The sequence below is a fragment of the Myotis lucifugus genome, unplaced genomic scaffold, assembly GCF_000147115.1.
Source record: "Myotis lucifugus unplaced genomic scaffold, Myoluc2.0 scaffold_124, whole genome shotgun sequence".
NCBI lineage: Eukaryota > Metazoa > Chordata > Mammalia > Chiroptera > Vespertilionidae > Myotis > Myotis lucifugus.
The window spans coordinates 880,042-892,881 of NW_005871172.1; the positions used below are offsets into that span (position 1 = coordinate 880,042).

At 42.6% G+C, this 12,840-nt stretch overlaps 1 pseudogene; it reads left to right on the top strand.

Moving 5' to 3' along the window:
- Positions 1-4,507: 4,507 nt before the first annotated feature.
- Positions 4,508-5,520, top strand: LOC102429209 (annotated as a pseudogene).
- Positions 5,521-12,840: the final 7,320 nt, after the last annotated feature.

Sequence of the window (12,840 nt, forward strand, 5' to 3'; positions counted from 1 at the left end):
TCTTGTTCTTTCATTTGTGAGCTGGTTTTTTGTCTCCCCATTTTGGCTGTCTATTTGGATTTGTGACTATGCACTAGGTAAATCTGCTATGCCTCCCAATCACTAGTGCAGGACAGCACCAAATGGTGTTTCTGACTAATTAGATCAGGCAAAGACTCAAAGCCTCCAGAGACCTGCCTCTGCTTGCACACTGATTGGATTAAGTCTTGAGTAGCCCTCAGGCAATTTCCACAGAGTGGTGAGTGGTTTTCCCTCAGTGCTTCTATCTGGAGGCTAATTGCTATTCTCGGGCTCTTAATGGGCCTCAGAAACTCCACACCATGGGGTCAGGGGTTTTCCAGTAGGGTGGGTCAACTGTCTTTCCAGCCAGGCAATAACTACCTGGATAACAAAGGTCTGCCTGAGAGAGATGACCTCTGCAGTGTGAGAGAATGACTCAACACAGGAAACAGGGTGTCTGCCTTCCAAGCTCTAAACTCAAAACCCCTAACCCTGGATTCTGCTCACACAGCTCCAATACACTCTGTCCTCCCTCTGCCAGAGCACAAGGTGAATGGCTACAAACAAAATTTTGTGCATTGTCCCTTTAAGAGGGTGCCTGCATTTCCAGTCATCTCTCCCTGGCAGACAACAACCCTGCTGTTTTACACAGCCAGATGTTACCTGAACATCTTTCTCAGTTGAGGTCTGCTCTGCTGGGGGCCCAGCTTGGGGAAGAGTTCTCAGTGGCAACACCCCACAGCTGAGATATCTTTCCAGAAATTGAGCTTCTGTCTGTGGGAGCCTGGCCTGCCCTTTCCTGACTCTGCCCTTTATACCAGTCTCTATGCAGTCTCCATTTTCCATCCTTGGTTATCAGGGATCTCTCCATCTAGTCTTCACTTGATTATTCAGGATAATGTTTTTTTATTTTAGCTGTAATTCCATTTTGGTCCTGAGAGTGTGTCAGTGTAGCTTCCACTTACTCCCATGCCATTTTTTCCCACTATTTCCTTATATTTTAGAAAGGAACGCAGTATACACAGTTGTTGATGTTGATAAATCAAAAATAGAAATGTAGTTTTATAATGAAAACCTATAAAATAACTTGTAAAATAGTTATAATGGAAACTGTAAACATTGAGGAATGAGATTAGGAAGGACTTTACATTTCACTTTGCACACTATGGTGTCCTCTGAAATAAAGTATTATGCATATATTACTTCTGGAAGTAATTGGAAACAGATCAAATGAGCTAGGCCAGGCGAGACCCTAAATGTCAAACAAGCTCTTCTTTAGCTATGGAAGAGTTTGCTTAGTGGGTGAGCTTCCTGCACAGGATCCCTATGGGCAGTGACAGATTCCAATATAAACATTCCTCACAGGGAGGAAAATGAACAGAGGAAGAGATAAGACATTGGACTCAGGAAAAGTGAGAAACATCTCGTGAGGTCCTTGTCTCACATCTCCAGATTCTCATTTGCCAGTGCCCCTTGTGCAGGAAGTCACAGGGCCTGCCCAGCATCTTGATAAGCCTCTCTTGGTTATCAGGTTCCACTCCTGCTCCTGCAGACACCTCCTATCCAGGGGTAGGAGAGCATTCTCTGCTGTTCAGCACTCCCTGGAAAGCTCCTCTTCTTCTACTCACCACTTTCAACTACAAGATGGCGCTCAGGTAAGAGTCGGCTCAGAACTATCTTCTCTCAAAGGCAGTTTTGTTTTCTTCCTCTTAGCCCACATGCTCATGATTGCATTTTGGGGTGGAGTATTCAAGGAGCCATGGGCCCCCATGAGGGAGAGTCCAGAGACATGAAGCTCCCTGAGGGACCTTTGGGTGCTGGTAACTTAGATTGTGGGAGATTCATGGGACCAACCACGTCCTTTCTGCTTCACAGACATTGCTTTCAAACCTGAATTATTGTTAATAACCTCAGGTTTCACACATTACCTTGCTGTGTTGGTGTTCAAAGGGTTTGTTTATTTCTTTCTTTGTTTGTTTGTTTGTTTCTTAATGTTTGAATCTGGCCTGTCAGGAAAATAACACAAGGCACACACTAATGGGTAACAAAAGAGAGTTTAATAAAGGAACTGTGTACTAAGGGGTAAGCAGGACTAGGGGAAGTCAATAAAAGATACAGAGGCCCCTAAAGATAAGTCATAATAAGGAGCTATTGCCGTTGCGCACCCTGAAGGATAGAGGAAAAGATAAGTTGTCAGACACAGGGAGGGCTATGGCTGTAGTTTGGCCATTACTGTGACCATAACAGGCCAACAGAGAGAAGCTATATGCATAGGTAGATTGACATGGTCCACTCACAGTAGAGAGTCAGGGAGTTAAAACCTCAATCACTCTCCTCTTGCCCTCCAATCACCCGTTACTGTTACCCTTTCCTGAAAGCAAACAGGAGCCAGAGGGAAAAGGAGCCCAGCGGGGGAGGCAAATCAATAGGACATAGAGGAGCTGAAAATTAGATTGGATGGCAAATTATGAAAATCCATCTATTGTTATAGTCTCCTCACAGTTGCTTTCCCTAGGACTTTTTGTCTCTCAATGTAATGACTAGTAGATAAACCTCTCATTACATCTCATCATTTATTTTACTAGATTCTGTAGGCTCATCTTTATTGGGTGTCATTTTCTTAGAATAATATATCTCTCATCACAAATGCCTTGAGAATGGAATGTACTTTACTTTTTAGGTGGTTATATGTAAATATATTTAAGAATGTAAGTTTATCATTTTGGTAGCCCTAAAAAGAAGCGCAAGAGAAGTTACTAGAACTGGACTGATGATTTCTAGGCATCAGACACTTGTGCTCTTTCAAATCACTGCTCCCCAGCCCTAGAGAGGTGACTTCATGCTCCTGCAGGGCTCCCAGACTCGTCAGCTTCCATCCAGAGGAGAAGAGGGGTAGGAAAGGCACAACCTAAAATTGGTTACATCACTTGTGCTCACCTCCCATTGGCTACCACCTGGTCACATGGTGCCATCAAGCATGAATGAAGGCTGGAATTAGAATCCAATTTCTGGTCTAAAACTCTCAGAATTATTATGTGAGAGTGAAGAAAATGGGTATTTAGACCAACTAACATTTTCTACACCCTGAAGCTCTCTCACGTTCTGCGTACACATGAAGAATTTGCTCAGGTGCTGATCCTACAATGAGACAGGGAACAGTGGGAAAGCCTCAGGCTGGGCTCCAGCAGACCAGGGCTGGCATTGGACCTGTTGTTCACCCTGTGATCTCAGGGAAATCCTTTGGCTCTTTCAGCCTCAGCTTCTTCCTGAGTTAAAGGATGATATTATAGCAGATGCACTCTAAGGGACATGTGCTCAATGCCAAGGATACAATAGTGAACAACAACCAAGAGAAAAAAAAACAACAGAAAAATCTAATCGTCATTATTGAGTTTTGCGTTTTAAAAGGGAGACAAAAGAAAACACATACACTTACAGCTAAGACTTGTGATTCTTTTCATGAATAAAAGGTTCATGGTGCCCTGGGGGAGATATCAGAGGCTGTGGTTTCCCTCCATCATCTCATTAGTTCAACCAGGATTGTAGGAACTAAGACTGATAGATCATTCAGTCCTTGTTGCTACCTCTGTGACCAGAGGGTCCTGCCTCCCTCCACTCTGACACGCCTGTGTTGGGTGCACCTGGAGAGGCTGGAATGATTGAGCCTCTCCAGAGGCAAGAAGGAGCTCCTGGACTCTCTGGTCTGTTCTCAGCTGGATTCCACCCCCTTTCATCCACACTGGATAATCTTCACTCCCTTGTTGTTTACAAAGTTTGCCTATTCTAGCTTAATAAAACACATAAGTGAGTTTCCATTTTAGATTTGTCCCTGAGAGTTCTTTGCTTCTTGCCCCACCATTCCCCTTGTGTACCGGACACACCACCCTGGTAGTGGTGCTGCAAGACAGGGGAAGGGCGAACACTCTGACACAGACCTGTGGGTTCAGATCCAGGCTCTTCCACTTGTGCACGTGAGAACTGGACCTCCTTCTGCTTCTCTTTTCCTATATGCCCAATGGGTATAGGCATAGTACTGGCCTCAACGGGCTATTTGGAGGATTAAAAGAGGTAATACCATGTAAGCACTCATCAGCTGCTACTCTTCACCTATGTGTGAGTAGATTTATGTCTCGCACCTAAATTCTGCAAGAGCTTCTCTCTTTTCAACCAAAGCCCCTTGTAAAATATAACTAAGCACTCTTAACTCCAGCACCACCATAAGAATTCTCTTACACAAATGCTTTGATCTGCAAAGAAATCTTTACTCCAAATCACATAGAGCGACGATAAATAACTTTCATATTACACATATCATCAGAAAATCACTTAATAACCCCACTTTCCATATTTCTGTCTCAACTACCTCTATTCAAACCCTTTGCCCCTCTCCCTCTCCTTTGTAAATGGGCTTATTTCTCCTCTAAAATGCAGAGACATTAAATTCAGTCCTGTGTTCAAGTCTTGTTTTGTTTCCAGGCCCACAACTGCAGCGTTTCTGAGCACGGATATGACAGCCACAGCATGGGAGACCGACCTCACACCAACGAATGGAATTGATCAGGCCTTCCATGAACCTATTACAGAGTTCATAATCCTGCAATTACTGACAATCATCGTGGCCCTGTTGGGACTGGCAGCGAACGCGGTGGTGCTCTGGCTCCTGGGCTTCCGCATGCGCAGGAACACCTTCTCTGTCTATATCCTCAACCTGGCGGGAGCTGACTTCCTCTTCCTCTGCTGCCAGATTATATGGCCCCTATGTGTAACTTTCTACTCTGAATTTAGCCCATATGAAATCTTCGGATTTTTCATGACTGTGTCAATGTTTGCCTACATCTCAGGCCTGAGCTTTCTCAGCGCCATCAGCACAGAGCGCTGCCTGTCTGTCCTGTGGCCCATCTGGTACCGCTGCCGCCGCCCCAGACACCTGTCAGCTATCACGTGTGCCCTGCTGTGGTCCTTGTCCCTACTGCTGAGCATCCTGGATAAAAGTTTCTCTAACTTTCTGTGGAATATTTTAAGCCCTTCCATGTATCGGGTATTTAATTTCATCACTGCGGCATGGCTGATTTTGTTATTTGTGCTTCTCTCTGGGTCCAGCCTGGCCCTGATGACCAGACTGCTGTGTGGCTCCAACCGGGTGCCACCAACCAGGCTCTATGTGACTGTTGTGCTCACAGTGCTGGTCTTCCTCTTCTGCGGCCTGCCCTTTGGCATCTACTGGTTCCTCTTATTCTGGGTTAAAATAAATATAGATCCTTTTATTCGATTTTACCAATTTGTAGTTTCCATGTCCTGTGTTAATTTAACAGCTGTGCCAACCCCATCATTTACTTCTTCGTTGGCTCCTTCAGGCAGCGATGGTGGAAGCGGAGACACACCCTGAGGCTGGTTCTCCAGAGGGCTCTGCAGGACACTCCTGTGGTGGATGAACCTGGAGAAAGCCTTCCTGGGGAAACCCTGGCCATGTCGGGAGGCAGTCTGGGGCAGGGATGAGAGCCTCTGTCCTGATCAGTCTGGAGTAACTTTCAGACTCAATATTGCCCTGCCAGGCTTGGAAAGTATCTAGTTTTCTCTCAGACTCAGCCCCAAAATACTTCAGTGATTCCCCAAGCTATTCAAATATGTTGTTTTTAACCTGGCTGTTCTAGTTTTTCTCAGAGAAAGCATTAGTCTGAAAGTTGTACCTCTCCATCCTCCTTGGCATTACCAATAAATTTCTCATATGATCTGAATTTCCTTTTTTTTATGCTTTTTCTTTTCAATCTTCATTGCAACAGAAAGAATCCCTGTCCAAATCAGACAAATCCAGGTTCGAAGTCCTGGTTCTACAGCTCTCCTTTCCAAGCCTCGGTTAATTAATCTGTAAAATGCGGTTGAAATCATCTCCCCATAGGATCATAGTGGGGAATAAATAAGAAAATGGATGAAAGGGACTCAACCAGGTGCCAATGACTAAATATTTCATAAACATTAGCTGTTAATATCATGAAGCCTCTAATACAGTATATTATTGGCTTGGAGGCAATATATAGTAAGTAAAAAAAAAAAAAGAATCCCTGTCCAAATTCATAAACTGTTGTTCAGAATTTATTTCTACCTGACTGGGTAGAAAAAGAAGATTCCTTATTTTTCGTTCAGACTGCATGCCCTATAGATTCATGTTTAGTGCTGTGATTGGGGGCATTCTATAGATAAAAAGTTTAAATAAATGAGTTGGCCTACCTTTAATCTCATTGGGTTCTCTGGGTTTAGGGAAAATATCCTTAGAAAGAGTCTCTACTGCATAAGCACAGACCAGGAAATTGGGCTTGTGAAAGTCCTCCAGTGGCATTTGTCTATAGCATGGTGACAAGTTGGCTTTGGGTTGTAGTAAAGAAAACCATGGCCTTTACCTTTGAGAAATGATGAGTGGTTATAGTTCTCACCTTGACCAGGGTAGAGTGTAGCACTATATCCCACCAATTCCAATGTGGCCATTGTAACCTCAAGGTCAATTTTAAAATAAAAATTATCTTGGAAAACAATTATTAGTAGCATGCAGATAGTAGTTTTGGAATACTCTGTAAGCCTCAATATTTTATACAGATTATTCTGGCTGTGAATTATAGTCAGTTTCATGGCCAGGCCATGAGTTAGAAACATCTGATCCTGCCCTACTCATGTCATTGTATTGGTAAAAACTTAGGTTCATTACAGAATTCTGGACTATTCTCTGACACTGGTTACTCATTCCTCAGAGAACTCAGGCAGACGTGGAGGGTCCACTATGACAAGATGACAACAGACAGGGCTGTCTGTTCACACACAGTGAGGCTGCCCCATATATTTACACTCAGAGAGAGGAATTCACAAATGAATGCTGACTGCTCTGGAGACACTAAAGGTAGCTGTGAAAATGATACTAACTACAGTTTTCCACTTTTTGAACCAAATATATCCATCAGAACTAGGTTTCCCGATGTTTGATCCAATGCTCTTTCCAGTTCATCACTTTCTGATTCTGTGTCCTACATGCACCCCCTTCATTTCCAGATGCTGTACTAGGCTTGGCTGTAGTAAGGGGTTCTTCAGCTGGATGAAAGGGTGGTAGAAGAAGGTAGGAAGATAGTGCATGTAGTCTGTGCACCAGGCTGAGTGCTTTGATGTGATGCCACCAACTTACATTGAGAGTGCTTAAGAGATTCAGCCCTGTGAGTCTTATGATCCTTTCAAGTGTACAGCTTTAAGGAACCCTGTAAGAAAATTTCACCTCATTTTTTTAACCAAAGACAGTTGGGTTTCACCTGGGTAACTGGTTATTTTTATGTCAGAGGCATTCCTCTTCTTCTTGGCTACAAGAAAACTTAGAGCTTCTGGATGCTCAAGCCCAGCCATTGCAGCCACAATGAACACATGTGGCCCCAACCTTCCTCTATAGATCACTTATAACATTGTCCCAGAATGTCTGGTTTGTATGTCTCCCTCTTCCACCACACTGTGAGGTCTTGAGGAACAGATAGCATGCCTTTGAAACCCTAGCGATAGTCTTAGCCTGCAATTTAGAAGATGCTAAGGAACAATTTTTCTCAAGCAGCTCCTGCCTGATAATCATGATGTTTTCTTGAAAAGACTGGCTGAAGGAAAAAAAGGAAAAAGAAAAGACTGACTCTGTCACAGATCTCACTAAAGCTCCTGCAGGCATCTCCCACTCTAGGTAACAGAAAGTGTTCTCTGGAATCGGTCAATAGGAGGAAGGCGCTCACCTTTCATTGCAGGTCTCATCGCTGCCTCCAGGAATAAGAATGGAAGGGAGGAAAGAGTCTGCTCAAGAGCTGCCTCCTTTCCAAAGCCAGTGATGGCTTTTCCTGTGACTTCATATTGGGTGGGTCATGCAAGACATAGAAATTTCCTTCAGCAAGAGAGGAAGGATATGAAAGTCCCTCATGGCACATTTTGGGAGCTGTCATCCACAACTGTCTATTTATGCATTACTTCAACAAACATCATTACAACATATGTGACCAAGCACTATACTTCTACATAGAGCAAAAACTTTTTCAAAAATATTTTCTCAGTAGACTGTGTAACCACCCCTTTCCATTCCATCTAGAAAAGGTACTGATTTACATCCAATAAATGCTGAGCCCTCAAGGTTACTCACTGATTCCCTAGTGCACATGGACCTCAGAGCCCTGAGTTATCTGCTTCACAAGAAGTATTTCCAATGCTGCTTATGCTATTGGGCTTATTCATGTACTTACCTCATTTATCAAAATACAATGTAAATCAATGAAAAATGATTATGAAAGGAGAATTATAGTTCCAATTAAAAGTAATATGAGTGTTCAATTAAAGGAAGTCTCAGAAATATTGTTATTGAAATGGGCAAAAATCTGACAACTATTCTAGATAGAAAACATTTAACAGTATTGAGAAATATCCTCATGCAACATGAAATACATATGATTTATGACCTCCACTTACTACATATAAACTGCAAATCATAGGCAAGGCTTGATGGGTGCGCTTTCTGCAAGCAAGACAGAGCACAATTCTATATGCTGACCCACACTCCAAGGAAATTCCTTCCCTCTCTTTCATGTTTGGTGAATGAATTCAAGGTAACCGTTTAATATGTACATTACAAATATATCCTTCTTTTCAATTGCCCTTTAACAGATCTTTGCAGTGAACCTATCCACATGTAGTCTTGAATATATCAAGCTTGCATTTTATAGCAAAGTCACTCAATTATTCTCCTGTTATTTCTATAAATAATAACTGAGCTTCTCCTATGCTCCACCCCCTGTGCCAGGCCTTAGAGATTCAAAGACAGAATCCCCTCAAGCTGTAGAAGGAAGCAGTCTTTGCAGCACAGACTGTCATATAATATGGTACATGCCATCATAGGGTTATGTTTGGGGGTCAGAGGAGAAGTCATCTAAAAATTCTAAGTTCTCTTGCCTCCATCCTGAAGAGCCCAATACCAGCCCAGGGGACGCATGACAGTATAGATCCAGGTGGCTCCTCCTGACGGACAACATCCTCAGCAAAAGCTTTACCAGTTATGCAATAGCTAGAGTCACTATGCCTAATCTGCCAACAGCCCCCAGTCTATGCTCTGACATCCACCAACACACAATTCATGAAGACATTTTTCAAGGAGAGTGCCTGCAGGTGCTTAGGTCACAGGCCTTGCTCCACTACCTATTCCTGAACCTGTTGGTCCAGCAGAGGAAGCCCTGTTTTCACCCAGCCCACTTTAGCAACCAGAGACCCTGGAATATGCAGAAATGCAGAACCTGTGTGTGCTAGATTTGGAGTACTGGACCTGGAGTTTAGGAACCTAGATTTTCATGATGACTCCATCAGAAACTTGGGTCACAAGCCCAGTCTAGGCAATCCAAGCAAACAGTGCGATTTGAGGTTGCCTCAGTCTGAATCGCATGCCATTTGTGCTCAAGTATCAGTTTTCAAATACGAAGATGTGGACTGGAGGTAACTTCTGTTGCAAGTCAGGCTGGAAGTAAATGACATAGAGACTAAGACAAAACAAAACAAAACTAAACCATGCCAGTTTGTATCAGTAGATGGAGTGTTGGCCCACAGGCTGAAGGGTCCTGGGTTTGATCCTGGTCAAGGGTATGTACCTTGACTGCAGTTTATGGACTGGGTTAGGGTGCCTGCGGACATCAATGTTCCTCTCTCTCTCTCTCTCTCTCTCTCTCTCTCTCTCTCTTTTTCTCTGCCTCCTTTCCACTCTATCTAAAAATCAATGGGAAAATATCCTCAGGTGATTATTAAAAATAAATAAATAAACATAAAAACCATTAAACTTTCAAAAAACAAACAAACAAAAAGCCCAAGCCTGTTTGGCTCAGTGGCACTCCACTTTTTCAGTGCTGCTGGCCCTCACCAGGCAAAGCCTCCTCCCAGGCTCTGACCAGGCCAAATGTTCTTGTCCCCAGGGCTGCCAGACTCAGCCACAGAGGTGCAGGTTTTCCAGCTCACAGCCTTGCCCCTTGCCTCAGGTCGCTGCAGGGCCGGGGAGAATCATTCATTCCACAGGGTATGGAAGGCGGGCCTCCACTGCTCTAGATGTGGACAGGACCTCCTTCCCAGGCCACACTGTCCAGTCTCCATCTGGCTCTCTTTCAAACATTCCTCAATGCACCCCTCAGGACCACTGGTCAGAGTGCCTGTCTGACAGCTCCACAGGCCCTGAGCTGCCCTGCATGGCTCCCACCCACAGACTCTCATGAAAAGAACTCCTGAAGAATGTGATTTGAGGAATGGAAGACATGAAATGTGAAATGCGAAGGTGAGCAAAATCATTGATGTTATGAGAATACATTTGAACAAACACTATTGAAAACAATAACTGTTTAATTCCTTTGGGAAAAACAGAGTCAAAATTCAGTCCTGGAGCCCAGTAGGTTGGGAGGATGGAAAAAGAGTTGAGTTTCCCACTGCCTTGGTGCTTGGTATTCATGAGGAGGGCAGACTTCTGGGGTGAGCTATATGGTTTGTCCACTGCACCAAACAAAGGCAGAGGAGGGGAGGGGGCCGACATACAATCCACTGGTTAACGTTTGTGTCCAGGTGCAGGGTTCTCACTACAGGGAAGGAAAGGGCACATTTTTCTTCATACACAGGCAAGGTCAGGGCTGCTCAGCTCAGAAAGAATACCTTCTCCTAATCTGCATAAGTGTGTTAGAATGGACACTTTTACATGGTAAAACTACTCATTTCTTTAGATTTTACACAAATGTGTTAAATAGCTAAGGCAATTGACTGGAAAATAGACAGAGAGTGTAAAACTTCCAGATAAGTTGAGGAGAAAATAAACATGCTCTGTAAAGCCCCTGATGTACTGGGCAGTACAGAACTTCCTATGCTGCTCCCACTCTTTTATGAAATCTTCCAAAAATAGGAAGATCAGAGACCTGTGTCTAGTGAGATGGAGGTCTAATGCCTGCTGACTAAACTGGCAGGCTGTAGCACCATGTCCTACCTGTGTGGGTCTGTGTAAAGAGGCACATGGGAGCAGCTTCCCTTTTCAGAGATTTGCTTGGAACAGCAAATCACATAAGGATACCAGTTTCTTCACGGGCCCGAAACACACGGTATTGGACTAAGGGATATATGATCATCTGAGGGTGAAAATATCTCAGTGGAGATTCTTTTTCTCTGTGTGTGTGTACTTTTGGAATATGATTTTGCCAGCTTTTTATTGAGATATATTTGTCATATAACATTATATTAGTTTCCAGTGTACAACAAAATGATTCATTATTTGTCTGTATTGTGAAATAATCATCACAATATGCCTGGTTAGCATCCATTACCACACATAGATACCTTTTTTTCTCTTGTGAGGAGAACCTTTAAGATTTACGCTCTTGGCCCCTTCCCATTATACAAAACAGTATTATAAACTATAGTCACCATGTTTTACATTACCTGCCCAGGCCTTATGTATTTTGTAACTATGAGTCAGTTTTGGGGGGGCTTTTTTTCCCCTTTCTATTAAATTAATTAGGTAAACACAGAAATGAGTGAATAATATTGGTTAAGAAATTATCTAAGTTTCAGCCCTGGCTGGTTTGGCTCAGTGAATAGAGCATTGGCCTGCGGACTGAAGGGCCCCAGGTTTGATTCCGCTTAAGGGCATTTTCCTGGGTTGAAGGCCTGATCCCCAGCAGGGAGTGTGCAGGAGGCCACCAATCAATGATTCTCTCTCATCATTGATGTTTCTATTTCTCCTTCTCTCTTTTCTCTGAAATCAATAAAAATATTTTTTAAATAAATTATCTAAGTTTCAGGTGTCTGTATATTGTACTGTGTGTTCACTACCGCAGTCAAGTCTCCTTCCATCACCATTTATGCCCCCTATACCATCTTCTACCTACACCCAACACCCTCTCAGTGGAGCTGCAATTACCCTTTGCCATCATCTGTAAGTTTTAGCATTCTTTTTTCATGCTAAAAAGCAAGATTATCTAGGAACTGAGTTGGTCAAATTCTTATTGGTTGTTAGGGTTCTTTCTAGGTAATGGGCAGAAGATATAGAAATATTTTTTATACATAATGAATATGTAAAAATTTGTTATATATTTTCGTTTTGTGTCCAAATATTCATTGTAAGTATGTTTTCAGTTTCTTTTTTTAGTTGATGATGGCCTTATTCATGAAAAAAATTGCTTTTTAATAGTTTTCTAATCAATATATTCATCTATGACCTTAAAGTTTTGTTCGTGGTTTGGAAAACAATCTCCTACCAAGGTTATAAAAGAAATCGCCCCTTTCCTTTCTAATTCTACATTATTTCTTAATACCTATGTAAATGTACAAACCTCTTAAATGTAAAAAGGTGTAAGAGACAGAATTTTTATGTGGATTTACATTTGATTCCCTGAGACTTGCTATCTATCTCTCTACCTGTTTGTATATAAACACAACATTGCTGTTTACACTGATGATACAGAATAGCCCAGGAGTGGGCAAACTTTTTGACTCGAGGGCCACAATGGGTTCTTAAACTGGACCGGAGGGCCGGAACAAAAGCATGGATGGGGTGTTTGTGTGAACTAATATAAATTCAAAGTAAACATCATTACATAAAAGGGTACGGTCTTTTTTTTTTTAGTTTTATTCATTTCAAACGTGCCGAATCTGGCTCGCGGGCCGTAGTTTGCCCACGGCTGGAATAGCCTCTAATATCTGTTAAGGCTGATCAGTCTTCATTGATTCCTGTTTTCTCTACAAGTGGTGAGGTTGAATTTAGAGCAATATATATATATATATATATACATATCCCGATATATATATATATACATATATATATATATACTAGAG